The sequence below is a fragment of the Thamnophis elegans genome, chromosome 5 (assembly GCF_009769535.1).
Source record: "Thamnophis elegans isolate rThaEle1 chromosome 5, rThaEle1.pri, whole genome shotgun sequence".
Lineage (NCBI taxonomy): Eukaryota > Metazoa > Chordata > Lepidosauria > Squamata > Colubridae > Thamnophis > Thamnophis elegans.
In genome coordinates, this window is record NC_045545.1 from 78499308 (window position 1) to 78526728 (window position 27421).

The following is a 27421-nucleotide window of genomic DNA, read 5'->3' on the forward strand; positions in this document are numbered from 1 at the left end:
CCCTTTTCACTGCAGATCCCTTTTTAATAAGTGGGCTGCAACTATCTCCATAACCTAGGACTGTTGCCAAAAGGCTAATTGGGTAATGATATAACACAGGTACTTGAAGAAGGCCTTTGTAAAGGGGCCTTGATCGGCTCCTACTCCACACCCCACTTCCCCAGACTGCCTTTTGCCCCTTTGTGCCTCTAGCACATTGTCAACAAGTAAGATGAACAGTTCAACACCCAGCTCTTTATGGTAGAAACAGACAAAGTTTCGCCACTACAACTCTGCATGGAAAATCCAGTGGTGAAGAGGAACCTATTTAAATTACCTCATGAGACTCCCATCTTCTCTCACATGTGAAACTTGAGCTGTTTCTGTGAGGAATGTAAAAACAGGCCTTCCATTGCTCTGGCTTGAGCTCCAGCAAAGCAGAAGACAATCCATAAATATGCTTGTTACGCTGGGCTTAAAATATATTCCGATGATTTTTTTTTAGGCAGATCTCCAGCAAAATGTGGAATATACAGGACAATTATTGCCAAGCAATATCAGTTCCAGCCAAGTGAAAAACCGGGCTTGTTACTGTTCCACTGGGTAGCAAGGCGGATTGGGCTTCACTATTAATCTTCTCGCAGAAGAATAAGCTCTGTGGTCTTGTTTTTCGTTAACTTCGCTCAGTGCAATCACACGCTGCAAATGATTCTACTGCTAGGTCCCTTCTAATTTTGATATTTTGTAAAGTTAGAGTGATTCAAAAAGCAAGAAAAAAGTGGAGTGGTTGTCAAACTTGTTGGGGTAAACAGTAGTGGAATACGATACAAAATGCACCAGTACTCTGTTCTGCACTGGATAAAATGTCTCATGTAAATCTTGGGATTAAGTATGTACATCCAGAATCTATAACACGATATTTTACTTTGCTTCTGAGAAGGTCACAAAATGTCACATGACCCTGGGATACAACAATGTGTCATAAATATGAACCAATGGCAAAGCTACTGAGTTTTGATCACATGATCATGGGGATGGTTACAAAGGTTGCAACTGTGAAAAACGGCAATAAATCACATAATTCAGTTCAATTGTAATTTGAACAATCATTAAATGAACTGTTGTAAGTCAAGGACCACCTGTAGTTTATGTAACATAGTGGATACAAAGTCTGGGAGCCCTTTTAGATCTAACCAATTTCATAGTTGCTCAAATAAACTGATGCACTAATAAAGTTGGGTTGCCTTGAAGGTGCTATCAGACTCAGTGATGGTTATGTTGATGATGGACCTCAAGTGGAAGGAATAGTAATAGCAATAGCACTAAAGACTTATATACTGCTTTAATAGTGCTTTACAGTCCTCTCTAAGCAGTTTACAGAGTCAGATATTGCCCCCAACCATCTGGGTCCTCATTTTACTGACCTTGGAAAGATGGAAGCCTGAATCAACCTTGAGCCTGGTGTGATTTGAACTGCCAAATTTCAGGCAGCCGGCAGTCAGCAGAAGTAGCCTGCAGTACTGCAATCTAACTACTGCGCCACCATGGCTCTTCCTAATAAAGGCCACTTTAATAAGGACTATACTCAGCAGTGGTATTCTACCAGTTCGGACCAGTTCAGGTGAACCAGTAGCTCTGACAATCAGATGGGAGAGAACCGGTTCACCCTGACAATCAGATGGGCCAACCCGCCCACCCTATTTTCCTACCTTTATCTTCTCAGCTGATTCGCGCAGCAGAGCAGATTGCCACACGAATTATCTGTATTACTCCTTCGAAGAAACATGGAAGTGAAGATTTCTTCAAACTGTGCACGCGTGTGCAGCACGTGTCAGTTGTGGGCACACGTGCTTTGCGTGCACGCACACAAATTGCATAATCACCAAACCAGTTGTTAAACTGGGAAGATCCCACCTCTGACTACACTGAGTTCTACTCACAGGTATCCTTGAAGATGCAATTGATAAAAACATGCATTCTAATGTTGCAATAGAAACCCTGTGACTTACCGTATTTTTCAGACTATAGGACGGACTGGAGTATAAGACGCACCATGATTTTGAAGAGGTAAATTAAAAAAAAAAGTTTTTGCTCTCTGTAGACCTCCCAAACCCTCTTCACGCCTCATTTTTTGCAAAAAAACAGAGGGGGCATGCAGAGCTTTGGGAGGCTTGCACAGTGCTCCTGGGGGCTGCAGGGGCAAAAATGAGCAAAAAACAGGCTGCAAAGGCTTTGGGAGGCTTTTAGGGTGCTCCTGGGGGCTGGGGGGGGGCAAAAACAGCCTGGTTTTTTTACTCTTTTTTGTCCTCCTCAGCCCCCAGGAGCACTTTGCAAGCCTCCCAAACCCTCTGCACATTCATTTTTGCAAAGGGGGTGGGGTTTTGGTAGGCCAGAAATGCTGTATTTAGTGAATAAGACGCACCCAGATTTTCACCCTCGTTTTGAGGGAAAAGGTTTGTAATGTCTTATACTCCGAAAAATACGGTATGTACTTGCAGCCAGTGGTAAAATGCAAATGTGGGAGGCAAGGATTTGAACTGCTGCAGTGCAGGTTTTGTCACTGTTATTGTAACTGATGCCTCTGGTTCCTCTCTCTCAAGGAATTATACCCAGCTGCCTCGGTCTCGTTATCTGTGTGCTAGAAATACTCCTGAGAAACCACAAGGTTTAATATCCTTTTTTAATTATCTGATGGGCACTCAAGGGTTTCTGTGAGGATCCAGGCCAGGCCTCAGCCATCTTATTTGCTGGTTCAGCTTCAGCCAAAAAATGTGCTCTCAAGAGCATTTTTGAAATGGAGCCTAATGCTTGCTTTTGGAGGAAAAGCGGAAGATTAGTCTGCCATGCTGTGAAGTTCAGCCTCATCCTGTATCAACAAAGGATGAATTGGGGGGTGGGGGGTGGGGAGAAACACCCCTTCTGTCTCTCTTCTGTCACTGGAAAAGCTGCAAAATGTCCAGAAATATGGAACCTTTCAGTTCTTTCAAAGCTGTTAAAGCCATATCAGTCTTATCATATCACCTCTTCTTGTCTGGCAGGCTGATAATACACTGCTCTGTGTGTGTGTGTGTGTGTGTGTGTGTGTGTGTGTGTGTGTAAAGCAGGCCAAGATGGGAACACTCTCAGGTTTCTTGGAGCTGCAGAAATGGTTTGTTTCAAGGGCCTTGGCTAGCAATCCTTGGCACAAGCAAATGTCAAGATTTTTCATCTGAACTCCCAGCTGATGGAAAACAGCAGTGCTTGTGCAAAACTCAATTGATAGCCAACATATAGGCCAGATATAGGTTTTAATGAAAAAAGGAAGGGGGAAGTGCAGGGATGGGCTGCTGGGGGTTTGCAGGAATTCGGGAGAACCTCTAGCTAAGATTCTGTGTAGTTCGGAGAACCCCCAAATCCCATTCCTGGCTGGCCCCACCCGCCCCTCCCCTCCCAGGAGTCCCTACGCGGCCCATTTTGGATGCAGGTAAGTGCAGGGCACACACAGAGGCTTAGGGAGGGCACAAAACAGGCCTACCGGAAGTTTAGGGAGGCCGGAAATATGCCTGTTTCCGGCTTCCAGAGGGCCTCTAGAGCATGAGGATGCCTTTTTCACCATTCTGGAAGCTCGAGGAAAGCCTCCGGAGCCCGGGGAGAGCCCAGGGAGAGAAAAACGCCCCCCTGCTGCGATGGTGCAAGAGACTGATTAGGCCACGCCCTAGTGCAGGGGTCGTGCATGCATATGGGGGGGGGGCAGAGAAATGTGGGGGTTAGTTGTGGGTTTCAAATTTTTTTAGAATTTCTGTAGGTATGGCCCACTTTGTGGGAGTGGCTTGTTGGCCATGTGACCAGGTGGGAGTGGCTTGTTGGCCATGTGACCGGGTGGGAGTGGTTTGCCAGCCATGTAACAGGGTGGGCGTGGCCAACTTGTAAAATGTGGTGAAACTCATTTAACAAAGCTCTTGCTTAGCAACCAAAATGTTGGCTCAGAAACTCTGGCATTTGAAACATGCAAGTCTTAAAGCTGTCAAGTTACAAGACCCTTGCACCTCTAACCCTTTAAACAAAAAAAACCCCAGGGGTGTTCAAACTTGACAGCTTTAAGACTTGTGGCCTTCATTTCCCAGAATTCCTCCTCCAGTCATGTTGGCTCAGGAACTCTGGCATTGAAGTGTGCAAGTCTTAAAGCTGTCAAGTTACAAGTCCCTTGCACCCCTAACCCTTTAGAAAAAAAAACTCCAGGGTGTTCAAGCTTGACAGCTTTAAGGCTTCCAACTCCCAGAATTTATCCTCTTGCTCTTCATCTTGATGATGTGCAGGGGGAGGGCGCTGGAACTGGTTCTAAATGGCACTGTAGATGTGTAGAACCTCTTCATAGAAGAGGTTAGAACTGGCAGGAACCTACCCCTGACGCACACCCATGGGTTCATGCACGCATGTATGCAGGGATGCACACATATGCACAGGGTGTGGCGCACACAGGGGTCATGCATGCATGCACAGGGCTCAGGGCATGGGGGGGGTTGCACACACATTGCATTATGGGTGCACACGGATGTGCTTTTGGCACACAATAACAAAAAGATTAGCCATCACTGAACTAGGGGATGGAGAAAAGGTAAGGGACAGATATCCATTCAGTTTGGCCCCTATATATAGGTCTAAGAGGAAAACTCCTGTCATTCTGTATCAAAGGTCAATAGCCATGCTGGGACGAGAGGTTGGCTGTAGATCTCAGCGAGTCACTATTCCTTTGTTTAAAAGGGCCATGCAGTATCTAGATCAAACGCAACCCATGACTGATTAAATGATTGCTCTGGCATGGTCCTAGTAAATTACGGTTAACATGCCCTTCCTCGATAATCCATCATTTTTCATGCTTCCTTGCTCCAGATGGAGCTTAGAGCTACAACGCCAAAGAAGATACAAGGGTGTTTGGCTGGACTATGAGAGGAAATGCCAGAGTGAAGTTATGAGATTCCAAAGATTATTAGAGGTTTGATTAGCATAAGCAGATGAGCTCTGGGTTGTTTAATGGAACAGGCCCCAAATCTTGGAGAATGTTTCATCCTTTATCACAAAATCCTGCACAATTTCTCTTCTTCCCTCCCTCCGTCCTTAGAGGTGGAGATCTTTGAAATGTGCCCAAGAAGTGGGCAAACTTCTATAAGCCTTGTAATTAACATGCTGAGAGATGGACAGGCAGACCTCCACAATATAATAGTTATAGCTGAAGAAACTGACTTCTCAGCTGGGGTTATGTTTAGAGGAAAAAAATTTTTTGTAACCACACGATCTTTACACTTTACTTTGGATTTTTAATTCGGTCACCTAAACCATCTTCAGTTTCAAAAATACAAAGTGACCAGTACTGGACATGATGATACCAGTGGTGGATTGCCAAGTTTTTTTTAACTACCGTTTTGGGCACACATACACGCAAGGGCAGAAGCATCCAGGTGGTTGGGCGGAGCCTCCCACCACCACTACTACCGGTTCGCCTGATCTGGGCCAAACCAGGAGCAACCCACCTCTGCATGATACCACTCTAATGGCAGAAACTAAAGAGGAACTAAAGAGCCTCTTGATAAGGATAAAGAAGGAGAGAGCAAAAGTTGGCTTGAAACTCAACATTAAGAAAACTAAGATCATGGCATCCCACAATAGATGGGGAAGAAATAGAGGTAGTGAAAGATTTTATTTTCCTGGGCTCCAAGATCACCACAGATGGGGACTGTAGCCAAGAAATTAAAAGATGTTTGCTCCTGGGGAGGAAAGCTATGGCAAATCTAGACAGCATACTAAAAAGCAGAGAATCACCCTGCCAACAAAAGTGCATGTAGTCAAGGCTATGGTTTTCCCAGTTGCAATGTATGGCTGTGAAAGTTGGACCATAAGAAAGACTGAACTCCAAAGAATTGAGGCCTTTGAGTTATGGTGCTGGAGAAGACTCCTGCAAGTCCCTTGGACTGCAAGGCAATCAAACCAGTCAGCCCTAGAGGAGATTAACCCTGACTGCTCTTTAGAAGGCTAGATCCTGAAGATGAAACTCAAATATTTTGGCCACCTAATGAGAAGGAAGGATTCACTGGAGAAGAGCCTAATGCTGGGAAAGACTGAGGGCAAAAGAAGGGGATGACAGAGAATGAGGTGACTGGATGGAGTCACTGAAGCAGTAGGTGTGAGCTTAAATGGATTCCAGAGGATGGTAGAGAACAGGAAGGCCTGGAGGAACATTGTCCATGGGGTCGCGATAGGTCGGACATGACTTCACAACTAACAACAGCAACAACTGGACATGAAAGCCATGGCTTATGCTTCATCTGAGGTGTGATAACAGTAACATTAAACTGAAATATGGCATGGTGTAATATTGCCTTGTGTGGAAGTGTGTTAAGAATTTCATTAGCATAGATCAAGGGTGTCAAACTCGATTTCATTGAGGGACGCATCAGGGTTATGCTTGACCTCGGGGAGCCGGGATGGGCATGGCCAGCTCGACGTCACTTGTGTCGGGGGCACCTGTGGTGGCCCCAGTACTCTTCCAGCAAAAATGGGCTCCCGAGCTCTGTTTTCAGGTGCGACGGCCTCCTGCAATCCTCTGCCAGTGAAAATGGCTCTCTGGAGGGCCTGTGCTTTCACTGGAGAGCTCTGTTTTCACTGGCAGAGGCACTGTAGGCCGGTTCTTTGCTGTTTCCAGGATGGTCCTGCGGGCCAGTTCTACATGCCCCGTGGGCCGGATCCGGCCTCCTGGGCTTTGAGTTTGACACTCCTGGTATAGATCATTATTAGGATTGAGGATATCAATTATAGATGAAGGAAACTGCAGCAACTGAGTTTATACCCACTAAACTGAGTTTGCATGGCTTATTGAACAAAAGCTTCAGTGCATTGATGCCAATTATTCCTAAAGTGCTTGTTTTAAAAGATGTGTCTGTTTATTCCAAGACATAAGTTTAAGAAAGCAAGCAGATCTCTTTTCTCATCAAAGTGTGCTTCCTCATCAACATTATAATCTATTGGATCTATTGGATTATCAACATTAAACCTATCTCTGTTTCATCACCATATCATTCTTGGCTGATTCATTCTAGTGGCTATGATGCGTCCAGAGGGATGAATGGGGAGATCCTAACATACACAATAGGCACAATATGTAGAACCTGCAATGCACTTGCACCACAGCAACCTGGATGATTTTAATGAGATCCGCAGAAGGAAGTGGGTTATAGCTGTCTAGACTATTTCTTTATGTATGCCATATTTTATTCCACCCCTTCTCTTGGGATCACAGGACCATATGTAAGATTCCTCACTGCACCACCTGGCTAAGAAAATTTATTGAAGTTAATTTAGTTGAAAAATGGTGGATGGTTCTTAAGCTTTAGTGAGCTTTGAGAGGATTTTTATCCAATTGTTCCTAGTTCTGCTTAGTCCAACATGACTGCTCCATCCCAACAGCGTTTTTAAGATGTATCTAAAAGGCTATAGGGACACGGTGCCTCAGTGGCTAAGACACTAAGCTTGTCGACCAGAAAAGTCAGCAGTTTGGTGGTTCGAATCCCTAGCGCGGTGTAACGGAGTGAGCTCCCGTTACGTGTCCCAGCTTCTGCCAACCTAGCAGAAAGCACATAAAAATGCAAGTAGAAAAAATAGGAACCACCTTTGGTGGGAAGGTAATAGCGTTCTGTGCGCCTTCGGTGTTTAGTCATGCCAGCCACATTACCATGGAGATGTCTTCAGACAATACTGGCTCTTCGGCTTTGAAACGGAGATGAGCACCACCCCCTAGAATTGGGAACGACTAGGACATATGTACGAGGGGAAACTTTACCTTTAAAAGGCTATAGGATGTTACAACAGATTTGGGGGCAGGATTTTTCTGAGTTGAACCCATTCTGGTGGATAGTATGACAGAAAGTGCTTTGTGTGTGTGTGTGTGTGCGTGCGTGCGCCGGCGCACGCATGTACATAGTGGTAGTATTTATGAGGTATTTAGATAAGATTTGGGAGGTTTAGCAATAGACAAGGAATTAAAACCAGAACTTAAGGAAAGATAATGAGGTTTGGATGTCCATGGTCTAAATTGTATTGCAATCCTAGTGTGATGGAATGTGCACCTGCAGAAGCAGTAGAAGAAAGTTTTGGCAACACACAGCTTTCCCAGAGAGAGGCCTGGATTAAGAGACTATGCAAGCTGGAAGGGGGAAGAGGTTCAGGATATCCACATTTTACAATCCCTCGGGATATATGTATAAGTTAGCAGGTTATAACTTCAGTTTGGCAAGATTCTGTCCATTAGATAGAAGCAAATAAAAATTTGAACTTAAGTCACCTTTGTAATGTCATCTCTGGGCTTTGGCCTGACATCTGGAAGGCAGTTTCAAATACCGTATTTTTTGGAGTATAAGACGCACCAAGGTTTTGAAGAGGCAAATTTTTTAAAAAAGTTTTTGCACTCTGCAAATCTCCCCCAAATGTTCAGTTTTTCACGAAAATGGGCCCGGTTTTTAATCAAAAGAAGGGCGTGGATAGCCATTAGGAAGCTTATAGAGTGCTCTTGGGGGCTCTCTGGAAGCCTCCTAAAGCTATGCACAGCCATTTTGATGAAGGGGGCGTGGTTTCAGGAGGCAAAAAATGCTGTATTCAGTGTATAAGACGCACCCAGATTTTCACCCTCTTTTTTGAGGAAAAAAGGTGTGTTTTATACTCTGAAAAATACGGCACATTACTGCAATTTCCCTGGAAGAGCTGTAAATTATTTCTAAAATCAAGTCAAGATATTTGACTTGAATGGGTGATGCCGCATGTAACAGGCAACATGGCTCTGCATGTTACTTCTGGCATGTGTGCCATAGGTTCACCATCATGCCTCTATACTATGTAATGTGTATGTATACATATGACATATGGATTAAATAGTGTATTTTGGATGTTCAGTAGTAGTAAATAAGTAGAGAGGGAAATTGTATCTTGTTGTGGCCTTTGAGGTGAGTGACTGGGAGGCAGGGCTGGGTGTGATGAGTGATGTCAAGTTGGCCACACCCACCCAGTCACATGACCACTCGACCATGCTTACCCAGCCAATCATTAGGACAGAGAGCCTGTTGTTAAATTATTTGAATCCTACCACAGATCGAGTACCAAATTCAACAAGTTTTGAAGCAGTCCAGCACAATTGCATAATGAAGAGGATGAAAAATGCATGCTATTTAATAACTACTTAATTCAGAATCAGTTGAATTTAGAATTATTTTAGTTGAAAAACTGAACCAATTTGTTGTTTCTAACAACTCAACTTCAAATAAAATTTTGAATCGAATATTTATATGCTTAATAACTAATAACTAAACCCAAAGCAACTGAACTTCACTACCATCAAAATAATATGGTAAAAAGCCTCTTCAACAGAAAGACAATGGACCATCCAGAAAAATATTTTTCAAGTGTGCATTTTTGATCAACAGCTGGTTCTTGCTACAATTGGACACTCCTGACTGAAAAGTACACTCTGGCAAACATATTAACTTTTGGCCTGCTTTCTAATAAAGCCTCGTTTTTCTAATCACTGCTCTGTTGCTCGTCTTGGCAGGCAGACACAGAATATCCAAGAATTAATGCAAACCACAAGCCTTTCTGTAAGCAGATTAAACAGGGAATCTATCATTTTATTTCTATCAGGCTAATGAAACCTATCCAAGTCCAATTGCTTTTATTTTCAAAGGGTACGTTCCCATACATTCATTTTATTCAGTCAAGTCACCATGTAGTTTCTTTCCGACTTGATTTTGTGGATTTAACAATACAAGCCAACAATGTGGGCGGCTCTTTCTTTTGGATCCTATTGAATATTTTCCAAGATTGTTCAAGCTGTTGATCACCTCATCAAAACTCTGCAGTGACAAAAAAAATAGTATCTAATAACTTTATTTCTTAATTTAGTAAATTATGTCCTATTCCTCCATGTCTACCTTTAACTATTCTGAACTACTGATACTGACATGGCAGGTTCATTGCATTTGAATTTGTTATCCTAGTCACATCAGGATGCTGCTAGGGAGACAGAAGTTAGGAAGTAGGGACACTGGAATCCTTTTCCCAAGAAATTCTGATTGATCCTCCTAAACAGCACTGCCTATGTTTTTCATAATGTCAATTATATATAAATGCAATTACAATACTGCATTCTAACCACTGTACACCACAGCTCAGTGGTTAGAATGCATTCTTGCAGGCTACCGTGTTTCCCTGAAAATCAGACAGGGTCTTATTTTCTTTTGGCCCCCAAAATAAGCGCTTGGCCTTATTTTTTGGGAGGTCTTATTATTTTTGAGGTGCAGGAGGTGGCGAGAATGGCCACCTCATGGCTGCTGCTGTGTTGCAATATTTTAAGGGTGGGCTTACTTTTTTGGGAGGGCTTATTTTAGTGCATGCGTTCAAAAGCCCGATTGGGCTTATTATCTGGGGAGGTCTTATTTTTGGGGAAACAGGGTAACTCTGCCCATAGCCTAGAGTTCAATCCTGACCTCAATCCTTCCAAGGTTGATAATAGAATAGAATAGTTGGAGGGGACCTTGGAGGTCTTCTAGTCCAACCCTCTGCTCAGGCAGGAAATCCTATATCATTTCAGACATATGGCTGTCCAATCTTTTCTTAAAAACTTCCAGTTTTGGGGCATTCACAACTTCTGGAGACAAGTTGTTCTACTGGTTAATTGTTCTAAGTGTCAGGGAATTTCTCCTTAGTTCTAAGTTGCTTATCTCCTTGATTAGTTTCCACCCATTGCTTCTTGTCCTGCCCTCAGGTGCTTTGGACAATAGCTTGACTCCTTCTTCTTTGTGGCAGCCCCTGAGATATTGGAACACTGCTATCATGTCACCCCATGGGGATCCAAATGAGGACGCAGATTGTTGGGGGCAAAATGCTGACTCTGTAAACCGCTTAGAGTGGGCTGTAAAGCACTGTGAAGCAGTATATAAGTCTAAGTGCTATTGCTATTGGTACTCAGCCCTTCCTTACCATTCTTACGGCACCTAACATGGCTAATGATTATGCAAGAAGTATGTTAGAATCTTACTAAAATATATACATTCCAATGTAATTTATCATCATATGACTCACAAGGCCGGATGTTTCTTCTTCTTCCTTCTTCTTCTTTTTAAATAATACTAACCCCAGATGTCCACATGTGTTCTCAGCTTTTATATTTTTCAAAATAAAAATATTAAAAGTGCATTTTTAAAAAGGCATTATTTTTTTCCAGAAAGAATGAAGAGGCAAGTACCAATCCTGAGCTGTCAGAGAAGCTAAAAGGATTAAACTTCCCTTCCACCCTGAGAAGATGGAGCTGATTTTCATAAGTAGTTTATAGTTTAGCATTCCAAAAACCTGCTGAATTGGCAAGAAGAGATGCAGGGAAAATATGTATCTGTTTATCTTTTGTGTAAACATGCATATTATCCAACAGAGAATTTATATTCCAAATTTCATTCCATTGCTATTGTGAAAATGCTGCGACTCAGAAGATGTTCTGATAAAACTGAACAAAGCTTTAAGTCTTTTGATGACAAGTTTGTGATGGAAAGACTTTTCAAATTGCACTGCTTAGATTAGTATTTTATAACTTTCATAATACAGAGATTTTTATTGTGGGAGTTTGCAGAGACCACCTCATTTGATTATGGCTAAACCAGTATGCACTGATGTCAAAGTAATCCAAACTAAATACTGACAATGTTAGCTAGTTGAATAATGACAAAATACAGATTAACAGAGTTGGAAGGACCTTGTAGGTCATCTAATCCAACCCAAACAGGAGATCCTACACCATTTCTGACCAATGGCAGTCCAATTTCTTCTTGAAAGCCTCCAGTAATGAAACTCCCACAGCTTCCAAAGGCAAGCTGTACCATGGGTTGATTGTTCTAACTGTCAGAAAATTTCTCCTTATTTCTAGGTTGAAACTCTCCTTGTTCAGTTTCCATCCATTATTCCTTGTCTGGCCTTCAGGTGCTTTGGAAAATAGCTAGACCTCCTCCTCTCTGTGGTAGCCCTTCAAATACTGGAACACCGCTATCATGTCTCCCCTGGTCTTTCTCTTCCCTAGACTAGCCATGCCCAGTTCCTGCAACTGTTCTTCATATGTTTTTGTCTCCAGTCCCCTAATCATCTTGGTTGCTCTTCTCTCTACTTTTTCTAGATAATTGTCTAGATACTTTTCTGGAAGGTCTCCAAGCAAAAAACCAAGTCCAGAGAATATTAGCAACTCCACGGTCCATATTTATTTGAAGGATGAAACAGAAGTAAAATAGAAGCAAATTTGGGGGAGAAATGCAGAGACGCTCATTGTAGGATATAGAATGGAATCTCCCATATCTGACCACTGAATCTCGCTTGCATAAATATCTCCCTAAGATGTTTTGGCAGCTTTTGATTAAGAGAATAAGTGGTGATCAGATCTGTTCTCATTTGAGTAGGTCATTAGTCACTGAATCCAATACAGATAGTCCTTGACATATGACCATAACTGGGACCAAAAGTTCTGTTGTTAAGTGAATCATACCAGATTTTACAACCTTGTTGCCATGGAGGTTAAACAAATCATAGCAGATGTTAAGTAATCACACAGTCATTAAATGAAATCTGGCTCACCCATTGACTATGCTTGTTGGAAGCTGGTGGGGAGGAGAAGGTTGCATTTGATGATCACATGACCCTAGGATGCAGCATCCATGAATACATGTCGGTTGGCATGCACCCACGTTTTGATCATGTGACCATGGGGATGTTGTGACAGTCATAAGTGCGAGGGCTGGTTGTAAGCAATTTTTTTCAGTGCTATTGTAAGTTCAAGGAATCGCTAATTGAATGGCTGTAAGTCAAGAACTATCTGCACTTTGCTCCCTCCCACAATATTTTTACATACATTTTTGCATGTTTTACGTACATTGCGTTATGTTACATCAGTGTTTCTCAACCTTGGCCTTCCTGAAGATGCGTGGACTTCAACTCCCAGAATTCCCCAGCCATTCTCGGAGTTGAAGTCCACTCATCTTCAGGTAGGCCAAGGTTGAGAAACACTGTCTTACATTCTGTTACGCTTTACATACGTTATGAACTTTGTTTTAATTTTCACACAAGAGTTATTGTGCTATACTTTATAGTCAGCAGAGCTCCGGAGACAGAGATTAGGAACTGAGCTTTGTGAAAACCCAGAAAAGAGTGCATTCAGGACTGTTCATTCTACCCTGCAAAAAAGGAAATCATACTGAATCATCTTCCTGCATTTCATAAAATATGTTTTGATCACATCTGATGTGCATTCTTAATTGTTGCCACAATGACAAATGCAAGTCTTGCAGAAAATATGGAGCTCTAATAAAACATCACCTGTTAATAATCAGTCCATGAGATGAGGAAACTTTGCCCAAGAAGTTCTCATATCAAGTCAAGGAACAATAGCCATTGTCTCCAAAGTGACATTATAAAGTGATAATTCATGTTTGTGTACAGCAACTACACAAACACAAGGATAGGAATATAGCAGCAAGCACCAGAGGGTTTCCCATTCTCCCATACCTCAAAAAAGAAAGAAGAAACTGAGAATGTGTATATAACTTAAGGAAGAAAGAAGCATTAATGTAAAGAATCTTAACAGCCCGGTTGAGGACAAAGGTGTAATATAGTATTGAGCCTATATAGGGTTGAATCTTAGAAGCAGAAAAAAATAATGGGCAGAATGAAACAAAATAATGTGGTTCGCTGACTGTTAGGCTCCTGAATAGGGATGTAACATTTTTGCTAGAAATTTCACATGCTACCAGCAGATGAAGGTATTTAAGATATTTAACGTCTATTCACATTTACATTTTCCTTTTCATTAAACTACTGGCTTACTCAGGCCTTGGGAATTCGCTTACCTTCTTAAGGACAATTTTTTTCCCTTCCTTCCTTCCTTCTGTTCTCCCTCCCTTCTCTTCCCTTCCTTTCCCTTTCTTTTCTTGAACTGGTAGAGGTTACCCTACTAACGTGTGCTGCAGGGTGCTGTATATAATCTCATTTCATGTTTCCAGATCTCATGTTGATTTTGAATTTAAATAAGATAGTTAGGTTTTGAGAAATGTGCAACATTCTTTACTTGTAGTAATTTAAAAAAAAGATGGTTTTCACATTAGGACAAAGTGGTTCATGCTGAAGTACTGTTAGAAGGATTAAAAAATGTAATCCTATGAACATGTATGCGTGAGTAAAACCTGCAAAACACAGGTATGGCTTGCTTCTAAAAATTTACATGCAATTTGAGAGGGTGTTTCAGATTAATCCATTTTATTGTAATGGATAACTTGTTTTTATTCTCTTGTTATGCTGAAAGGAATGAAATGGTTATAAAAGTGTAACACCAATGCTCTGTTTCAGCACTTGTCTTTCTGGCTTGCTATATATAAATATCCATGTACTCAAATTTAACCCTTCTGGTTTCCAATTTTGACATCTTGCAGTTATGTATTAAGGCAACGTCAGCTGGATACTCATAAAAGAATGGAAACAGATAACAGAACATTTTCACAGCACAATCTGATATGTACATGCTTATTCTTACAAATCCCATTGTATTCATGGGAGTATATTTCATGGTAAGTATATTTAGGATTATAGCCCTCAGAAGATTAAGTTACTGGGCTTTGTTCTTTCTCAGATGTTTGTTTCCCGGTCAGCTATTGGAGGGAAAATAAAACAGAGGCAAAAGAGGCAGGGAATATATACTGTACTGTATTGTCTATTGAATCTTGATTTACACTGTTCCAAAATTCAAGCTCCACCAGATATTGGGAACACTGTAGGAGAGAACTTAGTCTATGAGAATAAAACATCAAGAGGAATTCTGGTAGCATTTCCCCCATTAATTAAACAAAATTAATTAATTTTATGAGATTCAGATATTGATAAATGCAGCAAAACCCTTTGTATAAACAATTGCTACCAAACTGCCTTCCATTGAGGGCCTGTATACTGCGTGAGCCAAAAAGAGGGCTGTGAAAATATCTACAGACCTCTCAAATCCTGGACATAGTTTCAATTCCTACCCTCAAAACAATGCTATAGAGTACTGCACACCAGAACAACTGCTCCATCACTCTGCTAAACAAATAGTTCCCTCAACACTGTCAAACTGTTTACTAAGTCTGCACTTCATTATTCCTATCACCCACCTCCTCCCACTTATGACTGTATGACTGTAACTTTGTTGCTTGTATCCTTATGATTTATATTGATTGTTTCCTACTACTGCAATGCGCTCTACATGGGGCAGCCTTTGAAGAGTATTTGGAGACTTCAACTCGTCCAGAATGCAGCCGCGTGAGCGATTGTGGGTGCACCTTGGTACACCCACGTTACACCTATCCTCCGCGAGCTGCACTGGCTACCGATCGGTCTCCGGATACGCTTCAAAGTGCTAGTCGTAACTTATAAAGCCCTTCATGGTATTGAACCTGGGTACTTGAGAGACCGCCTGCTGCCAATTACCTCCCATAGACCCGTTAGATCGCACAGGGTCGGCCTCCTCTGGGTTCCGTCTACCAGCCAATACCATCTGGCTACCACCCGGGGGAGGGCCTTCTCTGTAGCAGCTCCGGCCCTTTGGAATGAACTCCCCGCGGAGATTCGGACCCTCACCTCTCTCCTGGCCTTCCGGAAAGCCGTCAAAACCTGGCTGTGACGGCAGGCCTGGGGTTGATGAGTTCCCTTCCCCTCTCGACTTGTATGGCTGTATGACTCTTGTGTATTTTAATTATGTGTATTGTGTTTGTATCCCCTTTTCCCCTTTTGAGTTGTTCGCCGCCCTGAGTCCCTCCCGGAGAAGGGTGGCATACAAATAAACTCAATCTTAAATCTTTCCTAATATAATTTGATTGCTTATTTGTACCCTATGACTATCATAAAGTGTTGTACCTTATGATTCTCGATGAATGTATCTTGTCTTGTATGTACACTGACAGCATATGCACCAAAGGTAAATTCCTTGGACGTCTAATCACATTTGGCCAATAAAGAATTCCATTCTATTTTATTCTTTGGTTCACTGGCGATGCCTACATTTAAGCAAGAATGCTTTCTTTCCTGATGTCCTAACAAGGTCCTATTCAGTTTCCTGGCAGACCTCTTCATTTAGGCTTGCAGTAAAAGAAGAGAAACTCTTGAAACTGAGTGTCACCAAAGGGGACAATGCTCTGTAGTAATAATCCTATTTGACAGGATGCAAGAAGGATAGTCTTCAGTGCATCTTCATGTGTTCTCCACGCATTGGACAGAATAGCCGGAGCTCGCTGTGGAGCTGAAAGCCTGCATGTTGGACTCTTCTGGAAATGAAGTGACAGCTGATCTATCATTGTCAGTCTCTTCTGGCATCTGAGCTTGAGAGATCCATAACATCTGGAATAACAAAAGGTAGGGGGCAGAATAAACAAATGGGTGGAAGCAGCAACTCATGGCCTTGAGAGCCTGATTTAAGAACAACAGCATTTGACTGTTTGACAGCTTTCTGACTCACTGTAATAGGATGCAGCTATTCCACTGGCTCTGGAGGTCCCTGAGAAACGTGCAGAGAAGGCTTCATTGTGATTCATGGGCTTGGAGCTAAACATATTTAGCTGGCCTTCCAAAAAACTGAAGCAAGAGAGTGAGTTTGTCGTAGGGAGTTTCCTAGGAATGCTTTTTAAAAGAATAATAATTTCACAGTTGCTATGGTGGTTCTTTTTTTGTTGTTGTTGTTGCTGACTTTTGGTGTAAGAAGAATTTCATGGCCCAGCTCAGCCCATAATCTCCTGAAGAAATGCAGTTTACCCCCTGATGCTCACAGCAACAATGTTTGTCTCAACTGTCAGTGCTTCATATTTTCTTAACAAATAGTGTCTCTCACAATAGTTTATGGGTGAAATTAACAGATGTATATCTCACTACTGAAGTTGATCAAAGGGCTAGCAACCTTCAAGTGAAATGAGCAGAATTCTAAAATAATTTTAAAGTAAATAAATGGAAAAGAAAACTGGGATGAATTTGTTGAAATTAATGTGCTTTTTATGAATAAAGTTGGGGAAAGAGGTAGGGTTTCGGTCACATGAACATGGCTGCCAGCTTGGTTTGTTCGATCTTCCTGCAGATGCTCCTTGACTGAGTTGATTTGACTGAGAGGCTGCTACAAAAAAGAGGGAGTCAACCTGTTTTCCAAAGAACCAGAAAGCAGGACAAGAAACAATGGATGGAAACTAGTCAAGAAGAGAAACCATCTGGAATTAAGGAGAAACTTCCTAAGAGTGAGGACAATTAACCAGTGGAACATCTTATCTTCAAAAGTCGTGGGTGCTTCATCGCTAGAGGTTTTTAAGAAGAGATTGGACATCCACTTGTCTGGAATGGTATAGGGCCGGGATGGCAAACCTTTGGCACGCATGCCACAGGTGGCACGCGGAGCCATTTGTTAGGACACGCAAGGCGTTGCCTTGTCAGCTGGCCAGCGTGCATGCACGCACTGGCCAGCTGAGTTCACCCTTTTTTAAAGCCATTTTTCGCCCTCCCCAGGTTCCAGAGGCTTTATAGGAGTCTGGGGAGGGTGAAAAGAGCCCCTCGTGGAAGCCCTCCAGAGGCTTCAGGAGCTTCCCTGAGAACTCCGGAGTGCAAAAAAACAGTCCTATGAGCAAACAGGACGTTCAGGAACGGACTTGCGGTTTGCTCAGAGTGTCAGTTTAAGCCCTCCTGAGGTTTCAGGGCAGCCTCCTGAAGGTCCCTGAAGCCTCTGGAGGGCCTCCGGGGGGGGGAGGCTGTTTCCGCCCTCCCCAGGCTCCTATCAACCCTCTGGAGCCTGGGGAGGGCAAAAAAAGCATGGAAAAATGGGGGGAGGGCCTCTCATGCGCGCATGCACACTGGGGGGGTGCGTGTTGCATTATGGGCGCAGCACGCCCACGCACGACCCCCCTGCGCTCCCCCCTATGGCACGCGAGCCAAAAAAGGTTCGACATCGCTGGTATAGGGTCTCCTACTTGAGCTAGAAGACCTCCAAGGTCCCTTCCAGCTCTATTCTGATTGATTGATTTCAATGGAACTTACAAATCAGTACATATAAGACAGTTCAAGTCAGTAATTCTTTAAAACCAAGCTGGTGAATATGTGACTCTCCAAATATTTCTGAACCACTGCTTCTAGCATCTCTTACGATTATGCTGGCTTTGGCTGCTGGGACTTGTAGCTCATCATTCATTTGGAAAATCAGAGTATTCCCAACTCCTATTGATCTTTTCCTGTTGCATAGGATCACATAGGAACTGTTGGAAAGAGAGCAGGTCAGATCTTGAAGTAAAATACTGAATCTATTCATAAAACATTGTTGGAGATTAATATTGTCCTTCAATCAATGAGACTTGATTGAAAAAAGGCTTCTGCCTTTTTTTCCATCTCAGAACAATCACAGAAGACATTCTGTATAAGTAATATACAGGCGTGTAAAATGGTAAAATGGTGACTATGGTAGAAAAAACAGTGAGTAAAGGAGAATATTTTTTAAAAAAAGATAGTATTCACAAGGGCCACAAGGGAGAGAAACTCCCCCCCCCCATCTAATTCATGCCTTTTAAACTTGGGCCAAAAATTCAGTCTGTCATTGATAGCCTAGCTGCAGTAAGCAGACATCTAAAAATATTTTCTTAATTTTTGTTCCAACTTTCCCTTTCTTACACAAAAGCTTCCATATCTCCTCTCATTCTTTAGATTTTAAAGACAGATTTCCTTTGGTGATTCAATATCCAGATGGAGCATAATCTGATTGCTGATTATTTAGTAGTCACTCCTTGGCTGGGATTTTCAATAAAAGAGGGAGCAGTGGGTTTTTCCTATGACATCAGAAAAAAAAATCTGGTTCCCATTGTTCCATCTCTCATTTATACACCGTGGCTGGTTTCCCAAATCACATTAAACTATGGCTCATTGAATAAACCACAGTTAACTGGGTTCACACCATAGAACCGAGAATCAAATCACATAGTGACTTAGCATGATATATAAAACTGAGTCCCAGTGTTGTATACTTTATAGATTATTGAGCAGGCTTAAGATTTGGGGAAAGGAAGACAAGTATTCCAGTCTACAGAGCCATACATGGTACCTGGGAACCTCAACCATACCCAGTGATGGAACCAGGGTCTACATGTGAAAGGTGCATCAGTAGTTTTCACAATATTTAATGATGTCAGTTCAAGTGCTAGTAGCTGCATTTGAACAATTTGCAAAACTTGGATATTTTAACTTTCAATGGATGTTACTTTTTTTCTTTCATGGCATCCCTGAAATCCAGAAGATGAGTTAACTCAATAACCAGATTAATTTTTGCGAATAAAATAATTCTGTTGCATTTGCATTAGGATTAGTGTATTAAAATGTGAATATAGTACAACCCAATCAGAATCTTTTTCCAGTTTTTCTTTTTTTTTCTTTAGCAGTGTATGATATATAAATGGCCACCTTGCCATATGTATGAGTAAATTTGAGAGTAACACCAGCACAACTTGTGGAGCAAACAGCTATTGCATCAATGTATGTGCAAAGAGGAGTTAAATTATTTGGGATCCATGTATCAAGCTGTAGAAAATAAAGGTGGGATAGACGGATAGACAGACAGACACACAGAGACCTCATTGGAAGAAAAGCATTTTAAAGTGTATTGAGAAAACTCCTTCCTATTTATAGTATTTTTAATAGTATTTGGGGACATTGACAATTATGATCATGTGATCTGAGTTCCACCTTTTATAATGTGTGACATTTTGATAGCATGATCATGGCTGCTATCCTGACTTTTCTGCCATCCACTAGTGGCACCTTAAACAACAATATGCCAAATTATTACAGTTAAACACAGGCTGTAATCTTATTTTTTCATTAACAAAGGGTGCACATATCAAACTGGCTATGGATTTCATCATGAATGGCTACATTTTTCTCTGTTAAAATTTAAATCTAGTTGGGCTTGTTGGTTCTAGAATATATAATATATTATAGATATATAATTTGCTGCTTATATAAGATATAACCAATATCTTGCAAAAGCCAATGCAAAATATATGTACTTCCCCCATAATATACACTGCATGAATCAAAAAGAAGACTGTGAAAATATCTACAGACTCCTCACATCCTAGACATAAATTGTTTAAACTTCTACCCTCAAAATGACACTATAGAGCACTGCATACCAGAACAACTAGACACATGGACAGCTTTTTCTCAAATGCCATCACTCTGCTAAACAACTAATTCCTACAACACTTTCAAATTATTTACTAAGACTGTATTACTATCATTCTTCTTTTCCTTTCTATGTCTTTCCACTTATGACTATATCTTTACGCTTTATATTGTTTTATTTGTTCCTAGTACAATTTGATTGCTTATTAGTAACCTATGACTATCACCAAGTGTTGCCTTTTATGATTCTTGATGAATGTATTTTATTTTTCTTTATGTACACTGAGAGCATATGCACCAAAGACGAATTCCTTGTGTGTCCAATCACATGGCCAATAAAGAATTCTATTCTATTCTATCTATACTAAGCCAACAATCTGCTTCCACTCCTGAAATGTCCTCCCTCTCTCGCTATCAGCTTCCCAACAGTTTGGAGGCAGAAGGCATGACTAATGTTTGGGAGCCAGCAAAAGCCCTTATTATCACCTACATGGTAATCCTGCTTTGCAAGATGGGATTTTTTGCAAGTTGCTGTGATGTCTCCCAGGTTCTCCAGTTTACAGATCTCGAGCCAAAATGGTCAAGGCCCCCATCGTTTTGACAGAAGAAAGTGTGCATGCTTTGCTTTGCTGAGCATGAACCAACAAAGATACGGAAGTAAGACGAACAAGCCAACGGCTTGCTCAGTGTTTGATAGAATGCCCCACTAAAGAAGGTTTCAAAGATAGCTGCCCCCACTCTCTGGAAATTAAGCAACCTCAACTGAGGTCTTGTATCATCCAGTCAATCCAATTATCTCGTCTAGTTTACTAGCCGCTCTATCAGTAGCCTTGTTGTGCCTGAGGGCAATTCTGAAGTCATCTGCCCTAAAGCCGAAGTTTTAAACAGACTTGCGACATCATGGGATTTTCCAGGTCTCTTTTCATGGGGTTGCTGGTTTTGGCCAATCAGGGAAAAGCAAATGGGAATGAGATATGAAGCAGCAGCAGCAGCAATTCCAGGCTACCAGAAATGACACGCTAAAACAGAATAAGCAGAGCCAGAGAGAGGAACAGACAAAAAGAGACGAAAGGCATCAACAGATAACAATATTTCTACTTTGGAAAAATAGTAGCTTCATTTGGAAGCATCACCATCGCTTTCGTGTTCTGTTCTGTTCATATAAAATGACTGCAAACAGGGAGATGTATAATTTTGAGCCATGTAGACCAGGGATGGGTTGCTGCTGGCATTACTGCTGGTTCGGCACACAAACGTTTTTGCATCTAAATTTGCATCTAAAATTGTCTGCGCCTGTGCAAAATGTTAAAACATTAAAAAGGGGGAAAATACATTTCTGCAATGAAAATTGTTCTGCGCACGTGCAGAACAGAAAATCAAGATGGCATCGCCATAGGAGAATGGCGTGGGGTGTGGCAGGCCAGGAGAGCTACCGGTTCCAGCGACCCAGGCCACCAAGTTATTACCTATTCGGCTGAACTGGTGCGAACCAGTAGGAACCCACCTCTGATGCAGACCCCAAGGAATCCTAAAGGTGTACCAAATTTTGGGTGTTTTCTGAGCTTGGTTATTTTCTTGCAGACATTTCATTGCACAAATCAGGTGACATCATCAGTGCTAGCATCCTACCCTTATTTCAACCCTGAGCTACAAATATTCTCCTTTATTGGAACCCAGTTTTGATTTTCTATACTGTAAAACAGAAGGGAAGAATTATGACATATATGTTTACTCCCCAGTCAATTTAAGGTGAAGTCACTTTCAAGCTGCAATTGGCTTCATGTGACTTTATGGACATCCTTATATTCTTTTCTTAAGTACCTTTCAGAGACAGAGGATTTTTTCATCACGGTTGCCCTCAAATGCTTCATAACAGAAGAGTTGCACAATTATGACCTGGTGTACAATTGAGGCCCTGTGTTAACTTTGAACTCTAAAAAAGTACAGACTGGCTCTTTTCTTGACTCCCAGGCAGAACCATAACATACCTCTGAGGTTAGAAAGAGGCCGAGAATAACAGCCCTAGCCTACAATGAGCCCCAGAGCTCATTGTAACAGCATTGCCAAAAAGACATTAAGAGTTGTTAATCTAATTTTGTGAAGCTTCTTTTCTGGTAACACCGTACTGCTAACTAGGGCCTTTGCCAGACCAATCCTCGAATACAGCTCTTCTGCCTGGAATCCACACTGTATATTGGACATTAATACAATCGAGCTGGTCCAGAGATTTTTTATGAGAGGAGCACTCCACTTCTCTGCTTACAATAGAATCCCTTATGCCACCAGGCTCAAAATTTTGGGCTTGGACAACCTTGAACTATATCATCTATGGTCTGACCTAAGCATAGTGCACAAAATTGTCTGCTACAATGTCTTACCTGTCAATGACTACTTCAGCTTCAATCTCAATAATACTTGGGCAAACAATCGATACAAACGCAAGGTAAATTGCTCCAAACTCGATTGCAGAAAATACGACTTCAGCAACAAGTGTCAATGCCTGGAATGCACTGCCTGACTCTGTTGTTACATCCTCAAACCCCTGTAGCTTTAACCTAAGACTGTCTACTGTGGACCTCATCCCATTCCTAAGAGGTTTGTAAGGAGGTGTGCATAAGCTCAACAGCGTGGCTACCATCCCTGTCCTACTTTCCCCATTTATTTGTACTCATCTCATGTGCTCATCTCCATGTTTATACATTTACCTGTTATCTCCTACATATTTGACAAACTAAATAAATTAAATAAATACTATTTACTTTTTCCTTCTAGCTCAAGATTAGTAAGCTCATTAATTTTAAGATTTAGTTTAAATCAAAATGGTGAACTACCATTATTGGACAGCTTAACTTTTTATTACTCTTAAGGCAAGAAAAGGCTAAGCAGTCATTAGAGGGGAACTGAGGCTATTCCAGAGTGAGCTAACCCAAACCAAGGGGAATGTGTGACATCTCAGAGAAATGCAAAGACTCTCATCAGTGAAATAATTATACTCTCATTTACTTTAAGTGGGCTGTCCCCAGAGGCCATTTCAATACCTATCTTCAGCAATCCGGGGGAGCAAATATATGAAAATACCATCACCCCAGAGGAAAAAGTCCTTAGGGCAACAACAACACTGTACAGGTAGTCCTTGTTTAGCAACTGCAATTGGGACTAGCAACTTGGTCATTAAGCAAAGCAGTTGTTAAGTAAAAATCTTGGAACTTTGAGCAAATGTAAAAAGATTTTACACAATACAACACATTCTAATTGACTATAATTGGTGAACACATGACTGAGAGAGAGGCATGTTGCAAAGGTCATACACTTGAGGATTACTTACTTTTTCGGCACTGCCATAACAGCATATGGTCATTGTCTGAAGCAGTAGCTAAACGGATTACCTCTCTTTAATTTGCATTCTAGGCTACTCTAGCCTCTGTTTTAAGAAATCCCTAGCTAAAAAGATGAGTTTTATATGAAATGTGTCTTAGCAGAAAGAAACTTTGAGATTACTTATTTAATTACAAATATCATTTTTTTAGCAGTTAAGATATATTACATCAACATTCATAGACTAGGATAAGAACCACCTGACTAGCGGTAAGGATTATTTTATGATTTTCTTTTTCTTTGTTAAATTTGTTTGGTCTGATCTCTGTCCATCATAAAATTCTATGGTTGTTCTCAGCATTAATGAATGCCAGATATATCTGCTCATTATGATATGGTTGCAGGAGAAGAACAAATAATCTCTAACTCCACCTGCCCTTTATCCAGAGATTCTGGGAGTTGAAGACCTGCACGTATGAAGCACCAGTGTGGACAATAGTGGGGTTGTTACACAGCTGCTAAATGCATTTGTGTTCTGTGGGAGAGTCCTAGAGTCGGTCAGAAGGAGGGGACTTCAAGTCACACTTGAGCCAGCATGTTAAGCAAGAACGAACTTCCCAGCGATAACAAGTTGTCGTGACACTTTGCAAGCGCAACCTGGCCTTTACAACAGGTATCATTGAGTGCTATCACTTCTGGAACCCTCTTCCAAGAATCCAGATCTGACCTTGCTCCTCCTCCATTCTTTTGTTGCCTAAAAGCCTCATTTAAGGCCAGTGCAAAGTAATCTGGTAGCTTTATGACTCTTTACCCAACATCAGCTCTGCTTTTATTTATTAGATAGGGACTATCTCTTATCTCAGCCTCTAAAGAACTGGTGGTAATGTTAAAGCAAACAACTGAAATATCCACCCTTTGATTTGAAAAACCAACCCATTCTCCCGTCCAAAAGGGAAAAAAAAGAGACTTCTACCAAGCCTGGATGATGTGCTGTCACCGAACACTGCAATCTTGCCTAGCATTGTGTTCAACCCACAGTCATGGGTTAAACCTAGCTCAAAGATGATGCCTCTGTTCACAAAGCGTATATCTCCCATTTGGAAATGTGTACACAGACCTGTTCTATCGTGGGCAGATCCCAGCTATGAACCCTTTCCCCCACCTTTTAATGTCTAGCCTTCTGAGAAGGCCATAAAATGCAGCCTTCGGGATTTATCAAGTCTGATGCAAGGTTGGTGGGGACAGTAAAGAAAGCAGCCAAAATACCTGATGACTAGGGAAAAGCAGGGAAAAGAATGGCTAAGGACGCCATAGATGCCAATTGTTGACTACAGATTGGAATCAATCAAGGGGAAAAAAAGAATAGAAGAAGAAAGAATTTCCAAGTATTTTATGAAAAAATAGTTTCATCTCACACATGCTTCAGACTAGCCATCAGGGACTCTTGTTTCTTAAAAGCTTACACATTTAAATAAATAAACAAGGATCTATCCCGACGTCTTGTGAAAACTTCATAAAATAAGAGCTCCTAAAGTGGATTTAACTTTGGCTATGGATTGCCTCAACATAATCTACTCTACCATTTTGATGCTTAGGAGATCTAATCCTTTACTATTAAAGGCATGCAACCCTATAAATATCCAAGAGAAAACGTATTGGCTACTATAGAATAGAATGTTGGGCTACATGAGTTTTTGGTCTGATCTAATAGAACTCTTTTTACACTCTCAACTCTACACTTTGAACATGGAGACTTTTTTAGTATATGTAAGTAAGGCTAATTAATAGCATTGCCGAAACCACTGCCACTAAGCACCATCCCTGCATGTTTCATCTGTCTTGTCCAGGTAAGGGATGTGAACATAAAGTTGTAGGAGCAACAGCCTCTTCTCTCCCTGGACTCCCTACAGCAGAGGTGTCAAATTCAAGGCCCGGGGGCTGGATCCAGCCCATGGGATGCTTAGATCTGGCCCATGGGGCCACCCTGGAAACAGCGAAGGACTGGGTCACTGTGCCTCTGCCAGTGAAAATAGAGCTCGGGAAGGCCACGTGCAGCTCTCCTGAGCTCTGTTTTTGCTGGCAGAGGGTTGCAGAAGGCCGCCAGAGCCAAAAACGGAGCTCGGGAGCCTATTTTCTCTGGCAGTGTGCTCAGGCCACCACAGGCGTCCCTGACATGAGTGACATTGAGCTGGCCAGGCCCTCTAGCCACACCCACTCTCCCAAGTCAAACACAACCCTGATGCGGCCTTCAATGAAATCGAGTTTGACACCCCTGCTCTACACAGTCACATATGTCCAAATAGGTTGGACAATGAAGAAATCTATATTTCATGTGCTAACAATTGATGATGGTGATCTTTAAGATGGGTTTGATCTGTGTAACTCTTCCAAGTGCTTTCAAACAGGCAAATGCCCCAAATGCGACTATTTCAAGACCAGATGCTAGCTTCACAATTAGAATTAGAATTCTAATTGCTGGTAAGACAAATGGGAAAAGTACTATTGTGTTTCTCCCAGCCATCTAATTTGCTTCTTTTAGGAAAAAAACATTACTGGAATTCATAGGTTTTTGTCTGATATTCTTATGTTCTTAGGAATGGTGCAGTAATTGTCAGGAAGGAAGTGGTTGTAAGGCAGAGATCAAAGGAGGTTAGAGTTGTGAAAGCTAGACCCTGATTCAAAAATAATTGTAGCTGTGCTGTCACTAAAGAATTATAATGATCCTTCATCCTTTATAAAGACCCTGATCAGTAACTTTTAGAAATGAATTGATTGTGTTTTAGTTAGAATTAATGCAAACAAATATTTACATTTAATCTTATTAGAAATAGAAATTTCTATATTGAGTAGGTACACAATTTGCTTTTTAATCAGAACAACTTGCTGCTTTATCAACCATGAGGACTGACCAACCACAACAAACAAAAGACATGGATAATGAAAACAATCCCTTTATAATTTAGCTCAGATCTCTTAATCCACCTAATCTGTGACAAAAGTCAAGAGTCATTTGAATTGAGACTAAGGGTAAGGCCTTTTTTCCCCTAAGAAAACTAGAACCAAAATCATCTTTAAAATCATAACTCCTCAGTAACATCAAAAAGTTTTATTTACTGCTATCTCAAAGGATATGAGACAGAGAAGAATATACCAAGATTAGGCAAAAGCAGGATCTGAATCCTCCAGAATGGAATTCTGACTCTTACCTCATGACATGATTTCCCAATCTAATGGTCCATGCTTGATATCCTTCAAACATTAGGAACTTCAACTTTCATAATTATTTCATTGACATGGTTTCTGGGTGCGAGCAGATTGAAATATACAGATCATCTCTCTATCTCTATCTCTCTATCATCTCCATCTCTATGTTGGAATGCATTTCTTTATCATTTGTTCAGAAGTTGGAACAGCAACATCAAAATATAACTCTCTTAATTTCCTGGGAAATGGGATGAAATTTGTAATGTTTCAGGAACCGCAAGTAGGAATAGGATGACATCACCAGAAGAAGTGGTGCAAGGAATTCTGCTCCCACATTTTGGCATTTTTCAATAAACACATATATAGTAAGCCCATCGAAGACAAAATGTCCCAAGTTGTAGAATTCTGTTAGTTGCCACCAAATGTCCTGTATGTGTGATTCTATTTTGGGGCAGCTGCTTATGTCCTGAGGGTTGCTTATCCCATCTCTTCAATGTTGTTGCTGAAAACTAATCTCTTGGAGAACATATGGCCCTCGGGATCCTTTTGAACTTCATTTTCCATCAGCACGGTCAATGATTATGGCTGATGGGCACTAGAGTCTAGCATTCTTGTAGAGAGCTGTCAGTTTCCTTCTCTGGGAAAACACTTCTACAGAATACAATGAATTCAAACCCTTCTTTAGATGTTATGATAGTATCAATGGCACACAAAA